We start from the raw sequence: 22,655 nt of genomic DNA, 5'->3' as shown, positions 1-22,655 counted from the left end.
GATATATGCCTATAATTGTACTTTCATTTAGGAAATGATCTGTCATCAAGACTCTCCCTAGATCTCAGAAACAGCGATGAAGACCTTGCACTATGGTGACCGAGTGATGATCTTCTTAGGTGTGGGAGATCCAAGTGCTTCCACTATATGCTCTCGTAATTCCAGTGATTAATGTATGTTTTATCACCTTTAGCCACATATAGATTAAACTTGCCTCGGTCCTCATTCTAAGTGTATAGAAGGTGTGGACCTGAATATGTCAATTGGTATCAAATTTGTACATTAAGATTCTGGGACCCCATCTAGAAGACACCCTGGAATACCCAATGTTAATGGATTAATGTTGAAAACACATTCAACAGAGTTGGCATATTTTGAGGCTATCTCATTTTTGGCTCTTTATCCATTATCAATGCCACTGTACCAGCACGTATATCGTTACGTCAGCAAGTCTTTTGGACCTTGGATGATCTTCAAGGACGCTCCTTCCATTCTTGAACTCTAAGAACCATTTCATTGCTGTTGAATATCAAGGACTTCATTACCATTTACAGCAACTGTACATTGTTAAATTTCATTTGAGTTTTCACCGCCGTTCGGAGAAATTTCCATAATGACCCTGTATTCACTTCTGGTAGTACCTGTGAATTCATTTAGGTAGGCTTCCTCTGAAGAGTGTCCTGCCCACATACAGTGATGCAAAAATGTAATATCTTTGCAGTAATGTTTTGAAGGAACAAGCTTTCAAATGAGACCAAATTCAATACCGTGCGACAAAGTAGCATACCGAGTTCTACGAACTTTTTGACCGCCCCTCGTACACGCACTTTAAGGGATCTAAAATGATCGTTTATTGCGTTTCGACAGTATTTTTTTGTGGGACATGAGAGCACCTCAGACCTATCGAATTGCATTCTGAATACGAAGCATGTCTTTCTGATATCAAATAATTTTAATTTTTGAAAATCACAATATAATACAAATTTTATGACAAATTATAAAAATTTGATATTTTTCAAATTTTGATATATAACAGTCCTCGAAGTAAATTATATAAATCTAATGACATATTCTTAAAGTGTATGTAGCAGGGAGGAAAAGCCGACGGTCAATTGAAAATTTTGACCTTTCATATTGAAGATATGGATTTTTTTCCCAAAAAGACCTAATTTTTTTTGGTGTTTTGGGGAAAAAATCCATATCTTCAATACGAAAGGTCAAAATTTTCAATTGATCGTCGGCTTTTCATCCCACATACATACACTTTAAGTATAAATCATCAGATTTATAAAGTTTACATCAAGTAGGGCCTACTGTTAAATATCAAAAATATCAATTTTTAATGATTTGCCATAAAATGTGTATTAAATTGCGAATTTCAAAAAATCAAAATTATTTGATATCAGAATGACATTCTTCGTATTCAGAATGCAATTCGATATTTCTGATGTGCTCTAATGTCCCACAATAAATACTCTCCAAACGTTCATACCCCAGCCCTTAAGTGCACATCAATTATCATTAGATTATTTTATAAAATTTACTTCGAGGACTGTTGAATATCAAAAATTGTTAATAATTTGCCATTATAAACATATATATTGTGAAATTCAAAACAAGATAATTTGATATCAGACATGTCAGAAGGACATTCCTCAGATTCAGAATGCAATTTGATATAATCTGATGTGCTCTCAGGTCCACTATCCGATGGAAACTTTGGGGCCTCATAACTGCTAAACTGACGGTCTACAGTTTATAAAAGTATAGATTTTTAGAATGACAAAGACTTGATGAATTCATCTGTGAGGTTAACTTTGGGCCAAAATGCTCATTTTTGGAGAAAATACCAAAAAACCTTTTTTTTATTAATTTTTAAAAATAGATAAAAATATCTAGGAAACGTTTGAGTTTTGAAAATAACAGGTATGCTAGAAATCGCACTTCTGGAAATGTTAAGAGGGGCGGTCAAGTGTGCTATTAAATTGCACTGCGAAATCATACCCCATTAATATACCAAATTCATATTTTTGGTCTTCAACAATTAAAAAAAACCCACACAAGTCACGTTTTGCTTTTCTAAAGTGTGTTCCAAAAAAATTCCGCCAAAAATGTGTGTGTGTGTGGGTATATGTGTTTTGGTTTAATCATGGAAGAAAGAGATAAGAAGGAACCACAACGAACGCATTCACTTTGTACACTCCCTTTACCGACAATTAATTGACATTGTTATTCATGAGGATTTACTTTGATCAATACCCCGCGTTAAATAGGTGATTGGTATTGTATTCCATGTATTTGCATGTCTTCTGGAGCGTGTGTGAAGGATGATTTGAACTAATGACCTTCCGTGCAAGCACCCTATAGGATTTTCTTTGGTGACGTGATCATCTGTCATTGATGGCCTACATCTTTTTCTTCCATTTTGCCCAATTTTTCCGAACTTTGATGACTTTTTTCTCAGAGTTGGCAGTCTTTGGCACTGAAACGAGTTAGCTAGTTACGATTATACACATATAAACTATTAAATTAAACAGGTTTTATGTACCGGACTCAACCGGAACATTGTGCATTATTTAAGAACATTTTACATCTATTTTTCATCGAAAAGGTCACCAAAATCTTACCTTATTTGCTAAAGATGAAACTCAGCAAAAAAACGGCCGATTTTGATTAACTTTTCGATGTTTTATAGGACATTTTCTACACAACACGATCAAGAAAACAGTTTGACTGTAGATCCCAAAACAAAGCTACTATACATGTTCAGAGCATCAGTGAAATTCCATAATCTTACTTCTGGGTAGCGTTTGTTTGTTCGTGGATGGGTTTGTTATAAATTTTTTCCAGTAATGATTTTGCCAAGCATCGATCGCGGTAAATGGATCATACATGAAAGTAAGTACCATTGATAGCTTTTCTTTTCATGCGTGGTCGTGTGTCTTGAGCTCGCCACCAAAAAAAGGTGGCGACGTTACATTTTGCCAAAGTCGACTCAAAACAAATGATGATATCTCTGTCAAGCAAGAAGTTATTGTCATGCTTGTGGTTTTATTTTATTGCTAAATAAAATGCACTTTCAACCCTGTAAAAAGAAATACTTGAACTTTTTTAATACTGACACTGTGCTTCATAGAATTCAGAATGGGCAGGGTGGCGGTGGTGGGGGATGTGGTGGTGGGGGATGTGGTACACACAAACTCTATGGGATTGGTATTTTTAGTGCTTCTGTAAAGGCCGGCTGTAAATTGGATTTGGACTCTATTTAGCATCTAAAATACTAATGGTCTTACAGCTAAACAATTCTACTAATTGTTTTTAATCATTTACGATTGGTTTAGTCTAGAAAATACAAACTTTTCCATACAAAACTACCCGTTGTCATATCAAACACTGTAGTAAGTAATGCAGATGTCTTCAAAATCTAAAAGTTACTGTAAAATGTTAATTACTTTTGGGAAATTTGACGAGGAATCTAAATATGGACATCTTTTTTCTGTATGGGTTAGGGGGAAAATGTTTAGTTTCAAAATATGTTGAATTGTAAAAAAATCTAACATACTTTGGGACACCCTATATTCCGAGATTACCAAACAGCTGTGATTTTGGTTTCTTCCAAAGTCAGTTGGCTCTCCATATCCTCTAACCAAATGAATGTTGTTTACTTCCAGTTTATTACTGTAAGTTGGTAATAAGCAATGCATTGAGTGGCCCATTTTTATCAAAATCTTTTTATTCCACCCTGTATAACTTGCAGGTCACCCTGTATAATGAGTTGAAATGTATATATTTGAATTGCTTATGCCTTCAGCTTTCCAAAAATGTATACTTTTGCTAGTTTAGGGTTGATGATTGTGGAGATAATGATGATGGGTCGGATCCAGGAATTTTTGATAAAGGGGGCGCCTTTTGGTCGACGACGAAAAAAATGTGTTAAAGGGGGTTACCCCCTCGAAAACTCAACGGTTTTGGCCCATTGTTTGCTGTTCATGGCCGAATTTGTTCCATTTTTTTCAATTTCTTATAATTTTTGTATTTTTAAGTTACCGGTGCCCTTTGCTAATCAAAAAATAGAGGGGGCGCGCGCCGGCTGCGCCCCCTAAATCCGCCCCTAATTAGAAACCCGGTTGGTGTAAAAATTCATAATATTTGTCATGTAACGCTAAGGGTGGCGAGTTCAGGACACACGGCCGCGTCAATAGATAAGCGGATTAAAACTTGGCCGATCGAAGTCGTTGTGGTTCCTTCTCATCTCTTTCTTCCATGGTTTAATGTGTGATTTTCTCCAAAATTGTTACTTTTACAACAAATCTATGTTAATTATTGTTTATAATAATTATATTTTCGATTCCACTTGACTTGTTTCCTTTCCAAAAATACTTGCAGGAATGATTTTAGAAGTTACAGGACTTTTAATTAATGTATTTCCCGGGTGTATTTCTAAGAGAATGATGATGAAAGCACTCAATGCAGAGATCTCCCCAGTCGATTTTTAATCATTTTGTTCAATGAAGCATACAAAAACCAAATAAGATTTCTATGAAAGCTTGATTTTCCTATTTACTACCCCATAGGTTTCAACGTTTTTCTAAAATAAATACTATTTTTACTCGCCTTAGTATTTTGAGATACCTAGGCCTAAGTTAACATTTTATTTAACATTGAACAAGTAGTCCTAGGCACAAAAAAAAAGTGGGGGTGGGGGGCTTGGTCTTATAGTCACTGTGACTTTTGCCTGACATCCTAAGTTTTCTTTTTCACATGTTTACTATGATTAGAAATTTTTCATTGAATTTTTGCCTCATTTTGTTCTCATTCAGTTTTTTCTTCCTGCAGCCGCGGGCGTTTTTTATTTTTTCTAATAAAAAAATGCCTCAAAAGTATGGAAAAAGAGGGTAAAATGTGCCTTGTTTGCAGGTCCGGGACCAGAGAGAGAAAGAGAGAAAGAAAATACTACCGCAGGACTGTGGAAATTTTAAGCTATTTTAATAGAGATAAGTCTGGTGCATGTACTTTTCGACTCTTCTACCACCTGCTATTCTGTGTTCTGTAAATCTGTGCAAATACCTCCCTCAATCGATCTTGCTTCCCAATCTGTCATTTTTCATTCAGCTGGTTCCCAATATTTTCAACACGACGTGCACTCTGAAGCGTAGTTAATTGATTGAATCCTCGCAACATTGCGAATTCACATCAATTTGTTTATATTGACCACCGATTTCGATTTATGGGCATTCACGAATGAAGTGATTTTGAACGATTTAAAGCAACGTTTGGGAGATGAAAACATCTATAAAACTAGGAATATCATTGTGCTCTTGCATGTGAAATATTTTGTAAGTATTGAACGTATGTCATGTTGTTTAATACGTTTTTCTTCGTGTGTTTATGTCTCGTAGTATTTTAATTTTTCTAAAATTGCACGGCAGTCATACATGTAGTGCCATTGCAGACTCTGTTTACCGTACCATTCAATGATTGATGGACTTGCTGAGATAAAACACCGGTATAACACAGTAGCAGGTGTTTCTTAACATGGGATTTGAGATGAGCTTGATGTAATAAATCTTTGTATTGATGATGTAGACATTGTTTAGCGTCTTATTTTTAAGTAAAAACATGCATCATCCAACTCCATCCATCATGTCCATGCATCATTGATATTGTCATTGTGACATTGACATGATTGTCAATCATATTTTTGCAAATTAAATTACAATAAATTACAATTTCAAACGTGTGAAATGAAGCCAAACAAGGTGATACTTGTATCAGGGCCGTAGCAAGCGGGGCGGCCGGGGATGCCATGGCCTCCCCACTTTTTGAGAAATTTGTTTTGTTTTTTATATCATTATTTCAATTTGGGCATGTATGTGTAATTTGGCTGCCCCACATTTTTCAACCTTGCTACGGCCCTGACTTGTATATCTTGAATCTTCTTCCTGATCCTGTCGGGCGCACAGATGAATAGAGCATGAGATGAGAGCCACCCACTTGCACTTGCACTAAACATCTTGGAAAGATGAACTCCAACATGTGTACAAATCATTCAAATAGATATAGATTTTGTAACAGATCTTCCCCGGGGGATCTGCCATTTTTATATAGGTCACCCCGGCCTTCCGGGAACTTATTTTACATGACGCTACAGTGCCTACACTTACGCTTTTCAACCCACAATAGACCGTGGAGCAGTGCGACTAGTTGAAGACTTGTAACAGAGGCTGATTCAGTTTGTTGACATTTTGTTTTGACCTCGAATCAAGCATATTTCGGGCCGATTTCGGGCCGATTTCGGTAAAATAAGGGTTAAATACTTGGCTTAAAATTGCATTTTATGTGAAGCTGAACGCATGAACATGTAGAGGAGAGTCTTTATTTTGTTGTTGGCTGGAGGCCCCATGTCGAGAAGTTATAGAAATAGTAGTATTTTGGCCGATTTGAAAAGGGACAAACCACAGAAAACTACAAATTTGACTTCTGAATCAGATTTGTTGTCAACGGAGGTCAACGGCTTGTGACGTCACTCCGGGGTCACCTATACACATGATCAGGGGAATGAGTCACATGTCGACCCTGGTCAAAAATGAGTTTTACACATGTTTCTAAAAAGGACAAATTTAGAGCTTTCAGAAACTGAAAACCCCAAAACACTTTCTTTGCTATCTCAAAATCGATATTAGCGACATCCGACTCATTCCCCTTGATCATGTCACATATACTGTAATAACAGGACAATAATAAATAAATAAAAGCGCAGTGATTTATAGTGCGCTACGCACAGGCACAACGCCTAGACCAGGCCTTCTCAACTGGCGGCGCGCGCGCCACTTGTGGCGCTTGGGGTCAGTCGAAATGGCGCACGGTAATTTGAATAATTTTTTTCACATAAATCTTAAACAAAATAGGGGTGAAAATACCCAATCTGGGCCTTTAAAAAAACTCAAAATCCAGGATAAAAGCTGATAAAGCTCCACTATGCACACGATACCTCGCAAAGTCCTCCCTTGACATATTGGCACTTCATGATCACTCAAATTTTCCAGTTGGCACTTCAAATAAACTAGTTGAGAAGGCCTGGCCTAGACGTTGATCCACAAGCCTCAGCACACTTTAGGTGTATACTGTTATATGTACATTCCATTTCTTCGGCTACATCATAGAGGCTACTGGCTTATAGTGATTTTTGGTCATTTTTTGTTGAAAATTGGCACATGTACCGTATGACTATGTTTGTAATGAGTCTCAGACTCAGGCTCTCAGGAGTCAAAATTGGCTATTAATTTTTAGTATTAAATTTTGGCGTATCGTTACAAAATAAAATTTTTGTGTTTTCCACAGTGGCGTACATAGGCTATACATGTGCGCTACTTTTCATACATTTTATTGTAAACAAAGTAAGAAATATTGGCAAAATGAAAATAATTGTATGTCAAAGACTTTGACAAAGTGGCGTATCATATCGCTACATTTTATATTGGCGTACATGCCACTATGCAATGAAGCAGACGGGCAACGAAAAGTAACGCCATAGGGATTATATGGCGACTGAGGTGGCGTAAGGTTGGTATAAGGTTAGTGTTTCCGTGTTTTCCATAGTGATGTATCGTTAAATTGTTATTGAAAGTTAGGAAATCTATTTAGTTTACTGCGTGACTGAGCGTAAATAACTTTGCATAGGGTCCGCATTAGCCGGTAGGCCTATCGCATTGCAATTTGCACGGCATTCACGGGCAACTGCAATGCATTTTTTTCAATGCATCGCAAAATTGCTACACACAATTTTGACTCTATTATTTTAAAATCTACAACACCACAATATTTCTTTTTAAAATCAATAGTCAACATTAAACACTAATTTTATACATGTATCACTCAACTATGAGAACTTAGCTCATTTTCAACATGATTTTGATAAGCTTTAAAATTCCAAAAATGTTTCCGTGCGTTCTCGACATTGATCACTGACATTGCCACAGAAACATTTTCCTTTAACCAATTCAATGCTACAAGTACAAGCCAACAACATCCAATGGTGATGCACAGACGCTGTACAGTAGGCCTACATACATTCTTTTCACGCGAGGGTCTAAGGTTTGAATCCTGGTACATGAATTATATTACTGTATGTGAAATGATATGTTTCAATGGCAACAGAACAGGTCTTTTATACAATAAAACTCATTTTTGTAAAATAGTGGAGAACTATACATTCAATTTGTGGTGCAGCATATCAAGAGGGGGACCTTGCGGCAAACAGCAAAGTCCTTTTCAAGATTAAGATGTAATAAACACAAAAAAATATAAAAAATGATAATAATTTGGGATGCTTTTAATCTGTTTTGAATACCAAATCAAATGAGTTGTCATTTTAAACCTTGCAAAATGCTTTCAAAGCAGACTCAAAGTTGAATACACCTGCAACGACCCTCATTTAGATGTGCTGCAGCATCACAATTTTTTGAATATTATTATTTTTAGAGCCTGGATTTACCTCAAAATATGCCTTAAATCACACCAAAGATACTATCTTTGATCACACATCAATGTTGCAGAGTACTATTTTATAGGCCTTTATTATTTTTATCTTGATTTATCTATCAGTCCACAGTCCAGTTCTATTGACTGATTTCTGTATAACATAATGTTTACATTTAACATTGATATTACATGTACTGGTATTTATGGTTATTGTTTAGACTTTTAAAAAATTCTCACCAATTTAGAAGTACATACAACCCTGCAGCATCTGAGTAAAGATCGTTTGTACCTTCTTTAAGAGTCAAAGAAGGCTTCTGAAAGCTGGGGGGCACACAGCTTGTAAATGTACTGGCGGAAATATTTCTTGTGAATTAAATAAAAAAGGATAATTGATAGGTGTTAGTAACCTAAAACAAAACATTTTATGCCTCCACCGAAGGTATTATAATAAAATGTTTCCTGGTTGTCAGTCTGTCATTCCGTCTGTCTGTCCGTCCGAGGTTGAGAGTGCAATTTCTTGGAACTGGTAAGGTGTATAGTGACGCGATTTGGTGAAGGGGTGGTGATTGGCGGTCTGCTTTTGGGCAGAGGACCCGCCTTCAAGCAAAATAATCACAGACCTATAGATTGACCCGACTGCGATTTAGTCATGGGCCTACTATACGTGCAATTTAACCTTTTCCTTCTCCCGTTTCTCCTTTCTCTTCTTTTTTCCCTTTCTCTTCTCTTCTCTCCTTTCCTCTTTTTTTTTTTTTGGGGGGTGGCCCCTAATCTGTGCTCTGACTTGGCTTATGTAAAGTGACTTGATGAGACTGCCTAGTACTTGATCTACTACAGTACCCCCTCAAAGCCAATATATATACATGTAATTCTCTAAATTGGTAGAGCTGATTCACCCAATTGCTAGATTGAATTTCCTGAAAACCGTTTTACGCATATTTTGTGACTGTGAAAATATTACCCCCTTGTGAGATAAATTAATGTTTCAGGGGAATCCAAATCCTTAAATACTTTTTTACATTACCCTGACTTTACTTTACAATTTTGAGTACCCCCTCAAAGCCAATGGCTATTAAGGGGAATACATTACCTAAAGCCACGATTTCTCTGTGATACGGAAAAACAGAGAAATTCACAGAATTCGGGGTTTGCTCACAGAAATTTGAAAATGCCACAAAATAGTGAAAAAAAAGGTGTAAAATGTCTAACTTTTGCGTTGATTTGCAAAGAAAAACAAAGAAAAGTGATTATAGCAGTACCGTATAAATCAACCATTAAACATTCCATTCTAGCATTAATTCTAGACCTACATGTACGATGGCAATGTTGAGGGGATACTACAGTAAACGGAACACAAAATAGGCATACACCTTTAAAACATGTTTGTTTTCACTTTTCAGCGCTTTATATTGGAAAACAGAAAATCACGGAATCGTCCAATTTGTAACACAGATTTTACATTTTGTAACACGGAGAAATCGTGGCTTTAACATTACCTGTTCATTGAGATGCAAGATGATATGAACATGTCACAAATAATATAGATGCTTGAAAAAACTTTTGAAACTTTTGTTGAGGAGTTTATAATTATAAACATGCACCAGTGATACATTTGTTTCTTTCTCAGCTTGAAAGATAAATTTGTCCAAGTCTGCAGGTTTTTTCTTTTTACATACTTTTACACGGTTAACCGACTGGATTGTGGTCTGACAAACGGATAGACAAATAACTGTTAATTTACACCCCTAGTCTGCAGCCATTCATATTGGTAGTATGAAGGGTACATATTTGAGGAAGCAGGTCTGAAGTTAATCTACTGTAGTAGACCATTTAAATTTATCATCCCTCTAATCCCACCATGGAAAATCCACCAATCCTGTTTTGATCCAACAGCTATCTATCCATGAGAAAAATGTTTTTTTCTCTGGGCAGGGCAGTCACTGGGGATGTGGATGTGTTGTGTTTTATGGAATGGTATGAATTGTTTAAAAAAGGAATGCAAAGCAGTCTAGTCTGAAGTGAAAATCTAACACTTTCAAAACAACGGGGATTCCCTTATTTTCTCTAGTTGGTAGAGCTTATTCACCCAATTTGTAATTTTTATATTGAATTTCTTGAAACCATTTTACACTTACCACCTTGCGCCTTGTGGGATAATTTTGTTTTTTTAATTAATGTTTCAAGGGAATCCTTCACTTTTTTTACATTACTCTTGACTTGACTTTAATTTTGAGTACCCCCTCAAAGCCAATAATATGTCAATGGCTATTAAGGCTCACTGAGCAGGCTAATTCAGTTTGATTGGCGTTTCTAAGAAACAGGTGGATTTCACAGGTATGTAGATTGTAGTCACACTTTGTTCAACCCTCTCCACGCGGGTGTCGACTGCAGACGACAAGTTTCAAATAAAAAAATAAAAAATTTCAGAATTGTTAATTTTCATGACCATATTTGGTATCAACATGAAAAATGCATTAAAATAAGTACAAACAAGCCTAGTATTAGTTCAGTGGATCTTAATCTTGGAGAGCTTGATATTTTGAGAAAATATCTCAAAAATATGGCTAGCATGATGTCGTAGAGCATTAATTGGTAAAAATTAGTCTGATTTCTGGCTTAGGCAGGAGTGAAACATTTGCTGCAGAAGTTGAGAGAAAATTATTCAGATTTTGTAACTGCTCATAATCAAGTATGTCACCTTTTGCTCTCGTAAATTCCAAATAGCATACACCAGTGATAGATTTGTTTCTTTCTCAGCTTGTAAGATAAATTTGTCCCAAGTCTGCAGCCCGGGGGGTTCACTCCCATTGTGACCTGTAAACCATCCGCGATAATAAGAAACACGGAAAAAGGGTAGTTTTTGTCGCCTGATAAGGCAGGAGACTATATAATCACTTTTCCGTATGTATGTATGTGGGGGTGTGTTTTGGTTAAAGTTTGCCTTCCGCCTATTTTCTCGGAGACTAGGAGTCGCACATTCCTCAAACTTGGTGGGTGGGTGCATCTTGACCCGAGACAGAACCGGTTTGTATTGGTTAGTGGGTCAAGGTCACCGAGGTCATGTAGGGGTCATCTGAGGTCAAATGAGTAAAAACTGTCGTATGGGCATGAAACTTGGTTGGTACAGTCAACATTTAAAGCCAAATTTTTGGAAGGTCATTTCAAGGTCACCAAGGTTCATCTGAGGTCAAATTAGTAAAAACTGTTGTATGGGCATGAAACTTGGTGGGTACAGTCAACATTTAAAGCCACATTTTTGGAAGGTCATTTCGAGGTCACCAGGGGTCATCTGAGGTCAAATTAGTAAAAACTTGTACGGGCATGAAACATGGTGGGTACAGTCAACATTTGATGCCAAATTTTGGAAGGTCATTTCAAGGTCACCAGGGTCATCTGAGGTCAAATTAGTAAAAACTGTTGTATGGGCATGAAACTTGGTGGGTACAGTCATTATTTAAAGCCAAATTTTTGGAAGGTCATTTCGAGGTCACCAGGGGTCATCTGAGGTCAAATTAGTAAAAACTGTTGTGTACGGGCATGAAACTTGGTGGGTACAGTCAACATTTAAAGCCAAATTTTTGGAAGGTCATTTCAAGGTCACCAGGGGTCATCTGAGGTCAAATTTAGTAAAAACTGTTGTACGGGCATGAAACTTGGTGGGTACAGTCAACATTTAAAGCGAAATTTTTGGAAGGTCATTTCAAGGTCACCAGGGGTCATCTGAGGTCAAATTTAGTACAAACTGTTGTACGGGCATGAAACTTGGTGGTACAGTCAACATTTAAAGCTAAATTTTTGGAAGGTCATTTCGAGGTCACCAGGGGTCATCTAAGGTCAAATTAGTAACAACTGTTGTACGTGCATGAAACTTGGTGGGTACAGTCAACATTTTAAAGCCAAATTTTTGGAAGGTCATTTCGAGGCCACCAGGGGTCATCTGAGGTCAAATTAGTAAAAATTTCAGATAGGCATGAAATTTGGTGGGTACAGTCAACATTTAGAGCCAAATTTTTGGAAGGTAATTTCAGGGTCACCAGGGGTCATCTGAGGTCAAATTATTAAAAACTGTTGCATGGGCATGAAACTTGGTGGGTACAGTCACCATCAGCCAGATAATCGTGCCCAGCCGATAACCGCCAAATTCATTTACCTCTGCCAAAAGTAATCACAAAAGCAGGTGAAAGCGAAAGCAGGCGAGACTCGTGGTTCGAGAACCGCCTTGTTTTGTGGGTAGGCACGACACGCACATATCGTGTTTAGGGTGTCACAAACATGAAAAATTGGACAACAGGGTATCAAAATTGCAATTGCTAATACGCGGAAATGGAATTTAGTGTATGAAAATTGACGCAAGGAATAAAATCCCTAGGGTGTGAAAACAGGAGCGTGTTACCTGTTTAGGGTATCGTTTTAGCCAAGGGTTAAATCCTTGTTTAGGGTGCTATTCAAAAGTTGATTTATCCAGATGGTGTACTGGCTACTTTTTGGCCTGGCCGGTAACTTTTCTGACTGGCATCTAGTTGCCGCCCCGGCTGGCCGGTATCTGTTTAAAGTCAAGCCCGGCTGGCCTGTAACTTTTGAGGCATATTTCAACACTGCATGGGAACAGGTAAAAGTTTTTTTTTTTGAGCTGCAAACATTCAAAATCAAGGGTCTTGGTGTTTTGGTTGGAAAATCACCTGAAACAAAAAACATCTACTGATACCTGTCCTTACATGAAGACTTTTTTCGTCTATCAGTTAATTTTCACTAAATTTTTTAATGGGTAACCAGTCCTGATCAGAAAATGCAGCAAAATATAGTTTGTACCATACCCATTTTCAGGTCAACACATTCAAGCTGATTTCTCTTATTAAGTTATTGTGGCATATTCAGCCGCAAACCCCAAAGAAATTATGTTAATTATTCACACAGGATCGCTGTGTAAACAATCTTGACTGTTTTGGCTGAAACTAAGCCAAGTTTTTGTTTTTTGCTTATATCTATAGCGGGATCTTAATCACGCTGCATTTCTCAATTTTCCCCATCTTGCAGGTTATGCGCGGTAACCGAGGCCGCAGGTTACTGGCATCTAGTGCCACATGTAAAGAAAGTAAACAAACTTATGAGACCATTTTTGTACCATAATGCACATAAGGACCAGTAATTATACTTGACAAAATTTCATCGATATAGCGCCTTCACTTCTGGATGATTTCATAAACTTTTTGATACCCCCTTGTATTTTTTTGCACCCATAGTACTCAAAATTAGTCACAAATAAATTAGTCCATATACATGTACATTTGTAAAGAGAGATCTTCAAGAGAGAGAGAGAGAGAGAGAAAGAGTGAGCTGAGGTACTGACCTTTCATGAGTTCATGAAAGGGGAGGTTGAGAGAGAGAGAGAGAGAGAGAGGAGATTAGAGGGGAGATTGAAATTGCAGGGATGCAAGTTTTTCAGAAATTTCTGGATTTCCAGATATTTGGCCATGATAGGAAAGGAGAGAGTGGTGAGAGAGGGAACGAGTGATTTGGAGACCGCAAAGCAGCCATCGAGCTACAGAGAGGGCCTGTCAACTTGACACTGAGCATGTGCTAGGCAATTCAAATGAGAGAAAGATGGTGGGGAGAGAGTAAAAAAAGGAAATTTAGAGAGGCTAATTTAGCAGGAAGGTTTTGCTCATTCAGTAAACACAAATCTGTATCATTTTCAAGCAGATCAATGCAGGGCAATAACTGCATGCGAACTCTCTTCTTTAAAATTTTCACGTAGATGAGAGAGGGAAATTGTGAGTTGATGCACAGAGAGTTTGGCAGTTTAGATGAGGGTGGGAGGAATGGAGAGAGATTTTGAGTTCAAATGAGATCATGTGAAAAAGTGGAGAGGAAAGGAGAGATTGAAATATATTCAAGAGAGAGAAGAGAGATTGGCAATTTTCCCAAGAGGAAATGAAAGAGATTGAGTTTAGATGTGACAGTAAGAGTGGGAGAGACAGATTGGTGTTCAGATGAGACCAGACGATGGTGGGCGACAGTCATTTAATGCGGCAACAGCCGATATAGCATAAACAAAACAGACAATATAACGGCAACACTGCCTTGACGTTGGAAGCCCCGGGCCGAGGTGCGTTTTTAAAAAAAAAAAAAAAAAAAAATGCACAAAATATATTTCCCAGTGCAATGTATACATTTTCACATGAAAATAAATAATTTTGGATTCAAAATGAATGTGAAGAAAAAAAAAATTATTTTAGCCGGGAGTGGGAATCGATCTCGGGACCCTTGGCGTAGCAGGCGAACAAATTAACCACTACACCATGAAGACATTGATACACGTGGGAGGAAATTTTCTGTATATCATAACATATCGTGCGTTATTCATACAAAATTTTTTTTTAAACAGTACTTACAAAGAGGTTCACTGTCGAACCTAAACGAATTTAGACTGATAAAATAGTGCTTGATAACATGCATACACTTTTGGAATTATTTGAGACATTTTCGTGTTTACCTGTAAAACCAATGACGACGTCAAAATTCAGTCAATCTTGGCCCCCCCCCCCCTGGATGAGACCGAGGAAAGGAGAGAGATTAAGTTCAGATTCATGTGAGAAAGAGAGATAGGGGAGGAGGGATTTAACAAATAAGGGCATAACTATAGAATACATACAGTGTGGTCTTTTGCAGGGTGGGTTTGAACCCCTAAATGAGTTGGCTTGCTAACTCAACCCCCAAAAAGAAAATTTTAACCCTCCCTCTAAATTAAATCTAATACCCCCCCCCCCAAGAAAATTTCAACCTCCTGACTCTCCAAATAGTGTAAAATTGAAAATTGTGAATACAAAATACATTTTGGGGAACGACCACACTGCATATCACATCCTGTGATTTAGGGTTATAGTTTTGGGTTAGGATGAGAGAAACGGAGAGTAGATGGGAAGTGATACAGATAGAAAAATAGGAGAGAGAGAGAGAAGGGGGAGGGGGTGGGAGAATCAGGGCAGAGTGATTTGGAGGAATAGTGAAAAATACAGAGAGAAATCAAGTTATATGATACATAGATGCAGCACAGATAGTCTGACAAGTGACAACATACGTACAAGACATTAATAATAGTTGAGTGAGCGTTCAAACCAACCAAGGCCGTAGGAAAATTGTGCCAATATGTTGCCATGACAACTAGTAGAGGGAATCAACCATTCTATTTCTCAGTTCCCCGTCGATTTGTGTCCACAAAAGCACACTTGATGTAATATTGTCTTGCATTGGTGGAATATATGGTGAATTAAACAGTGTTAATGCTATTGAAGTACTGCGGAGGTAGACTATGTTATCGGACCAAACACAGTAAGTACACTGTATGCCCGGTATGGCAATAAACATAAGGTACTAAAGGCGAAAATAGGATGTGACAATTTGATTTAATAATACTGGTCGATGCATGTGTTTTATGCCACTTAGACTTAGAGATTTATTTTTAAAATGAATGGGCAGGATTGGTTTATAAATTATATCGGATAGGTGCCTTGCTGATGAACTTGAAATCTATATTGTATAGATTTAGTATCAAGCGTCTTCTGTAGAGATTTGTGCTTAAAATTGATTTTCTGAGATTTTAATTTGTTTAGATATACATGCCTAATTGTTCTACAAATTGCTTTAATTAGCATGGTTAAATTTTTTCTTCATAAAGATGTACTTTCCACCTAGGCTTTGAGCTTTTAGGTGGGCGAGTGCAATGCTCACGGAGGTCCCATCCGAGTGTTATTTATAACTCACTGTATGAAATCTGCCTCTTAAAAAGGCATTTCGTGATCCACAGCATCATCCCCCCCACTTTTCACAAAAAACCTCTGGCTAAATAATGTATATATGTACAAAATATTTCTTGCAGATAAATTCTTTAAGGGGGTACTACACCCCTGCCCAATTTTGTGCCTATTTTTGCATTTTTCTCAAAAATTATAGCACATTGGGGACAAGTAAGATATGTATATTATAGGGGCAAGGACTACAACTACTGCACTGAAAATTCAGCAACTCAAGGCAAGTAGTTATTGATTTATTGATCAAATATTGGTTATCCTCATTTTGACAGTAACTCCACAACTGTTGCCTCTGCTGAAATAAAATTTCCAGTGCAGTAGTTGTAGTCATTGCCCCTATAATATACATATCTTACTTGTCACCAATGCTCTATAATTTTTGAGAAAAATGCAAAAATAGGCACACAATGGGCAGGTGTAGTACCCCTTACAAAGATATTGTGAAATTTAATTTCGTTCTGGTATACCAGAACGAAATTACAACGCATTGTCTATGGAGCAGTGTAAGGGCTCATATTGAAATTCCCTTACACAGGAAGGTGTGCACCATCCTGCAGCTTCCCTGTGCTAGCCTTCTTTTGTTAAAATCCTGGGCAGGGTGTATCACTGATGCATATAATCCATCCGTTTATGACCGAGCTTTCCTGAGGTGCGGCGCTTAGCGAGGGAATCCTGCCTTCTTTCTGTGTGAAAACGTGGTAGGGTATTTCAATATGAGCCCTAATACACATAAATCATGCATAACTTCGCAAACACAACATCGGAATCAACTGAAATTTTGGGAATAATCTTTTTTCGTGGATATCTTACTCCTTTAACTTCTTCACTTGGTGCAGTTTATAGCACACCTGACAGCTCAACTTAACATTGAGTGCAGTTTATTGCATGCCTAGTATTTACAGATTCAAAGCCTGACTTTCATTAAATCATGATTAAACTCTGCCAATTTGAATTCTCTGCAGTTTTGACTGCTTTGTATGCATAACTTCCAAATGTGAGTAAGGCCAAGAAAGATTTATCTCTCAAACCGCTACTATGGGAAATAAGTTTTGCTGAATAGTAACCAGCAACCAGCTACTTTTAAGGGGCTTTTTTTTGGTTGTCAGAAAAAAAAGGAAAAATTGATACAAAGTGAAAAAAAAGGTGTTTCACATAGCTTTTTTTACTACAAAAAGCATAGCACATAGCATTTTTGCCAAATGTTTTCGAGACAATACATGAAGGCTGGCGACAATTGAGCACAAATAATCATTACGTCATTACACTTAGACAACTTTTTTTGCGCAGGAATTTTGAATATTGCGTGTTTATTCTTTTTTTTTTTCGAATAATGAAAAGTTACCATGTTTGTTTTCTGAAAGTCAGTGTGACAGGAAACTCAGAACAGGGACTGCCTTTTGAGGAGAACGAGAGCAATCGCTCTATACTGCTCTCCTTATAAAGAGTGATTTTTAGCTCTCCTTGGTTGACCATTCTCTCCTTACATTCTATTGTAAATGCTCTAAGCAGCTCTCTGCAAATTCCAAAAGACAGTCCCTGTCAGAATCAACTTTTTGGGACCCTATATGTAATTAGTTACAGTTTGTGTATGCATTCCTTACTATTCAAACTTTAACTAGACAAGTTACAAGTGGCCATCAGCTACAGACCCTTTCTTTGCATTCATCTTAAATGTCCAGCTATTAGAAAAATTAATCAATATCTTTCATTCTGAATATCATAACAGGGTTTTAATAATGTAAATGCCTTTGTTTGGTGTGCAAACAAAGTTCCATGTCTCATAAAAAGTATTAAACGTCATCATACAGCATGGTACAGGTATGACCTTGTTGTTATAGGGCCTATAAATGTTCTTATCCTGATCATCTTCTCATCATCTTTCCTGAAAATGAATCAAGGTATCAACCGGGGTGTCAACATTTAAAAATGTAATAATTACGCCAGATATACATTTTGAGAACTCCAAAACATCAAATGTATGAAGCGAAACTCATACATGTGATGGGTGTAGAACTTTACATGCAACAAATGTGATTTAATGGGGATTTTCCAAAACCTAACCACCTTTTTATCAGCTTTTATCTGACCAACAATTTTGACTAGGTGTTCTGACCACTATATTTTACTTTTTTTTCTTACTCTAACTCTTTTGTAAAATGTTTGCAAATTATAAAATAATTATAAAATTATAAAATGATGATGATGTCATCAAGGAACTATGATGATTATTACGATGGCAACAATGATGATGATAATAATGAGAATGAGGATGAAGACCTTTATTTCTACATCATTTTCCACAAATTGGAAAAATTTACACTTTTAAATAGCATCGTACAGTTTACACAAAACACTCGCTTAATTAGTTTCCCCGAGGCTGACAATTGTATGTAAACTAAAGCTGCATTATTTTTTCTCTGTTTGACAGTCACAAGTGCTGCTCTACCACGTGTTTGAAGAGTTGGTTGCCAAGATAACAGGATAGTAAACAAATAGCATCTGGTATTATGACAAGGCTTGTCAAGTGTTTGCATTACACATTAGCATTTTAACCCCCTTGGTGCTAGGAGCATCATCAATTGATTTTTCTTAGTGTATTCATATATATCTATGTTTACTGTGTATTGTGGATTCATTGCTAGAATTTACTTATGATCTCCCAAGAGGTCCAAGATCTATACTGCCATTCAATTTCAGTGTTGCCAAACTCGCTATTTGGTAGCCCGATAAGACAACTTTGAACTGTGCCCATGATTTGCAAATGGCTTGCAAATTTTGTGATTTTGGTTGACTTAGGAGTTTGTACAGAAAAGAACTTTTTTTTCTGTGAATTTGCTTCAAAAACAACTTTTTTGATATTGTATTTGGATAAAATTCAGAGAAAATCATACAAATTTAGACAATAATTGACTCTAAAATTTATTTGATTTTTGCAACTTTTTGTTTGGCATATTTGCAAATTTTTTTCAATCCTGTTCTTATATTAGGATTTCTATGTAATTTTTGTACATATGCACAGAACGCTAAATATTCATTATAGTAGTACATGTATTTTTCATTAAAATTATATAACGACTTTGAAAGAATGGACTCATTAAAAATAAATTGTGTACTACTCAGGGCATATTCTATAGTTACATATACCGTACTATACATTTCAGGATCAAATAAAAGCCCTACACATAACATGTATAGGAAGCCTATTATGAGGAATTAGCCTGGTTTGAATGCTTGTAAGCTCATAGAATGAACTCAGGTGTAACAAGCTTATGAAATAAATGTCATTGTTACTATGTCTGGAATTAATGTTGTTTTTACGATTTACGTCTTGGGGGAATTCTGGCTTGTAGTATGACAATTTGAGCTTAAGTATTTCTGCTATCTTCGGTAGATAGCGCAAGTGATTCGCGCAGTATTTCACTCACTATATTACATTAAATATATATTGCATTGGGAACTGAAGTGGAAAAAAGCTATAAAGTAATTTCCTGCATATTTACTGTTGGTTTTAAAGCCATAAGAGCTTTTAACGATCCAACAAAATCATGTTTTCACCATCTGATTTCTTTATATCTTTGTTAAATCATCAAAATTGTTATTATGAAAGCTACCTCTTAAATTGCTTAAAGATACTGATATTCTTGTGGAGAATTATCAGGTGAGGTTTGAAATTGGTTGGGGATCATTCAGGAGAAATTGTAATGGCACAAATATCATGGTAGATGGCTGCATCAGTCTCTAGGGGCCGGTTCCTTGAAGCATGGCTAGTGGTCAGGCTTTTTAAGCCATCAGGCCCAAATATACCAATGCTTACAATTTCACATCGTACATCACCTAGATAGATAAATCAATAAAATGGACCCACATTGGTAGGGCTAGCCTGCAGGCTTAGGAAGCCTTACCACTAGCCAAGCTTCGAGAAATCAGACCTTTGAGGCCAGCTCGTGCATGCAACGGATACAAAATATGAAGTGAAGTATAATGACCTTGGTACAGGAAAACTTTGCAGTTGTTGAGAACATGGTTGAGAGTTTCTCTGTTGTAACAAGGTAAACACTTGGAGAAAATTTACACCACCTAGCAAAATTGACACTTGTGTTAAGAGAGTCGCCAAAGGCATAAAACCAAAGATGTGCAACTCTGGAAGGAGATTGAAAATAATGCCTAGCAACGAATTCTGCCTTATTGCAGTGTCTACTTACATGTAAGGTTGATCGGAACCCTTGAATTATGGAAACTTTCGGGCCTCATAACTGCTAAATTGTTGTTGTAATGAATACAAAATTATACATATTTAGAATGGCAAAGACTTGATCAATTCATCTGTGAGGTCAAATTTGGGCCAAAATGCCATTTTTGGCCCAGATCCCCAAAATAACAGTTTTGGCCCACTTCTTTTTCGTTTAAAAACGTAACAAAAAATTCTTGGGCCAAAATTTTTTTTTATTAATTTTTGAAAACTAGATAAAAATATCTAGGAGCTGTTTTTTTATTTTTTTGAATTTTGAACAACTTCACCAAAAATCAGATTTTTTTGAAAATTTAGCATTTTTTTACCATTTTTGGTGCAAATTTCTCAAAGCCGGTCGAAATTAGAAAAAAAAATAAAAGGACGGCTCATAGATATTTTTATCTAGTTTTTACAAATTAATAAAAAGTCAGTTTTTTTTTGGATTTTGGCCCAAAAATGAGCAATTTGGCCCAAATTTGACCTCACAGATCATGAACAGATGAACTTATCATGCTTATCAAGTCTTTGCCATATACAAAAATAGACCAACAATTTAGCAGTTATGAGGCCCGAAAAGTTTCCATAATTCCAGGGTTCAGACCAACTTTAAACCAGGCTTATAACACAAATATTATGACAGATGTCTTGACTGACGATGTTGTTGTTCTTCTTGTTGCCTGTGAACCCTAATAACCGGGAGATATTTAGGTCTCAGAATGTTTTCTGAAGGGGGGGGGGGGGGACCGGGGGATGGGGGGTAGGTCAAAGCCAGGACATCTTGCTGTTGGGTCACTATAATGTATGTGTGTGTAGATGACTTGAACACACTTGATGTTGAAAGCCATAGATGTTGTTGATGTTCCATGTACGATTGACCATCCTCTTGGGGGGGAGGTCAAAGCCAGGACATCTTGCTGTTGGGTCACTATAATGTATGTGTGTGTAGATGTCTTGAACACACTTGATGTTGAAATCCATTGGCGTTGATGTTCCATGTACGATTGATCATCCTCTTGGGGGGTAGGGGGGTCAAAGCCAGGACATCTTTCTGTTGGGTCACTATAATGTATGTGTGTGTAGATGTCTTGAACACAGTTAATGTTGAAAGGCATTGACATTGTTGATGTTCCATGTACAATTGACTGTCCTCTTTGCCCGGCCTCTTTGCAAAATAAAGCAAGGTTCCACATTTTATACATGTCCACTGCTCAGTGCCAGAAGTGGGTAAGTGCAATAGCTGCCATGTGTAGGTGAGTACAATATACTGTGTGTACATTGCAAAATGTTTGCATGGCAGCTATTGTACTTGCCCACTTCTGGCACTGAGCAGTCGATGTGTGTTTTTGCATAATAATAGAAAGACTTAACTTTTCTGCTGTGTAGGGATGAGCATATGCTGTAAAAACAAGGGGAGGGTAAAATTGGGCAAGGGCCAAGAATTCAAAAAATCTTTTTAAAAAACCTGCATTCTGCATTCGTTTTTGAAACTGCCATGGGCTGTGAGACATAATATTCTTTTTTAGGTCTAATCACCATGCAATTAGCATCTCAATCTAATTTACATCTCTAGGAAGTGACAAGAACTGCCCGCAGGCTGAACAATAGTGTTTAATATCATGTGCTTATTTTTTGTCTCTAGATGAGAGCAGAACTCTGTGTCATGTGATGGTGAATAGAAGCCTAACAAGTGTTGTACGGAGATCACATTGTAGATTTAATTGCATTTTGTATTGTTATATACTTTTTGAGTGTATAGAACACATAACCAAATCTATAAATACTACACATGCTACTAACTTTAGAGTAGAGAGCATTATGATGTGCATCAGTGATTACTGTGATAAAAGCTCTATAGGCGATATGCATCGGAAATTAAGTGCTTAATAATTGATGTATATCTTGACATTGCCATGGACGATGTTACTCATCAAACTCTGCTTTACCATGCAGGGTTCGCAGGTTTTTGCCACAGGTGAAAAAAAACATGGTTTTAACTGCTTGGCAAAAACAGTTTTTACCAGTTTTTGCTGGAAAAAACTAAAAAAGTGATTTATAGTTTAGTTTTTTTCATCTCAAAACAAATTATCAAGTTATAAAAATAATTGTAATTATAAGTAGCATATATGAAGAAATTA

At 36.9% G+C, this 22,655-nt stretch overlaps 1 protein-coding gene across 1 annotated transcript in view; it reads left to right on the top strand.

Moving 5' to 3' along the window:
• Window positions 1-4,932: 4,932 nt before the first annotated feature.
• The window catches only part of LOC140139603 (cAMP and cAMP-inhibited cGMP 3',5'-cyclic phosphodiesterase 10A-like), a 148,933-nt gene continuing 131,210 nt past the window's right edge, over window positions 4,933-22,655 (top strand). Inside the window, exon 1 of the mRNA XM_072161308.1 lies at window positions 4,933-5,336. The gene's annotated coding sequence lies outside the window, so the exon portion shown is untranslated. The remainder of the gene's footprint in view (window positions 5,337-22,655) is intronic.

Source organism: Amphiura filiformis, chromosome 18, assembly GCF_039555335.1.
Source record: "Amphiura filiformis chromosome 18, Afil_fr2py, whole genome shotgun sequence".
NCBI lineage: Eukaryota > Metazoa > Echinodermata > Ophiuroidea > Amphilepidida > Amphiuridae > Amphiura > Amphiura filiformis.
This window is presented reverse-complemented; position numbering and strand designations above follow the sequence as displayed.